The following is a 1,153-nucleotide window of genomic DNA, read 5'->3' on the forward strand; positions in this document are numbered from 1 at the left end:
CGCCAGCCAGGGCGACCGTGCCCCCAGCTATGATGCCTGCGCTGCCAGCCACGACGACCATGTCGCCAGCCATGATGTCTGCGCTGTCAGCCATGATGTCCGCGCTGTCAGCCATGACGTCCGTGTCGCCAGCCAGGGCGACCGTGCCCCCAGCTATGATGCCTGTGCCATCAGCCATAGCGCCCGAGCTGCCTGCGTTGATGACTGTGCTGCCAGTCGTGACGTCCGCTCTACCAGCCATGATGCCAGCACTGCCAGCTGCGATGCCCACACTGGCAACCATGGCGCCGAGGCACCCCTCACGAGTGCGCCAGAACTACCACCCCAGCTGCGAGGCGGCTGTCAACTGCCAGATCAACCTGGAGCTCTACGCCTCCTACGTGTACCTGGGCATGGCCTTCTACTTTGACTGCCAGGATGTAGCGTGGAATCACGTGGGCCTCTTCTTCTTGCGGCACTCAAGGGTGATGATGGATCAAGCCGAGAAGCTGATGAAGCTACAGAACCTGCGTGGGGGCCGCATCCGCTGGCGTGACATCAGGAAACCAAACTCTCACCACTGGGAGAGTGCCCCGAAGGCCCTGAAATGTGCCGTGTACCTGGAGAGGAACGTGAACCAGAGCCTGCTGAATCTGCAGCACCTGGCCGCCAGGAAGAACGACGCCCACCTGTGCGATTTCCTGGAGCGTCATTACCTGGGGGAGCCAGTGAAATCCATCACAGAGTTGGGGGCCCATATTACCACCAAGCGCAAGCTGGGGTCCCCGGAATTCAGCCTGGACGAGTATGTCTCTGACAAGCTCACCCTGGATGACAGCGACAAGATCTGAGCCTGGACTCTGCCTTCCCTGTAGCCATGGGCAACTCACCCTAGTCAACATGCCCAAGCATGCATATTGCATTATTGCTCCTGCAAAATGTTCACTTAAGGTTTTACCTTCTAGTTTTACCATTTTGTTCAATAAAGTTATTGGTTCCTAAGTAAAAATAAAAAAAACCTGTGATTCCAAACATCATTTGTCATGATTTGTCAAAACAAATGTTATTAATTATATTTGACCTGCTAGAGAGAATAGTGATTCAAATTATTGATACCTGTTTGTAATTATCAATGTAATTCATAACTACTACTGGGACAAGTAACCTTACAAAT

The 1,153-nt window shown here is 53.3% G+C and overlaps 1 pseudogene; it reads left to right on the forward strand.

Moving 5' to 3' along the window:
* Positions 1-59: 59 nt before the first annotated feature.
* Positions 60-830, forward strand: LOC109375347 (ferritin heavy chain pseudogene; annotated as a pseudogene).
* Positions 831-1,153: the final 323 nt, after the last annotated feature.

The sequence above is a fragment of the Hipposideros armiger genome, unplaced genomic scaffold, assembly GCF_001890085.2.
Source record: "Hipposideros armiger isolate ML-2016 unplaced genomic scaffold, ASM189008v1 scaffold_934, whole genome shotgun sequence".
Lineage (NCBI taxonomy): Eukaryota > Metazoa > Chordata > Mammalia > Chiroptera > Hipposideridae > Hipposideros > Hipposideros armiger.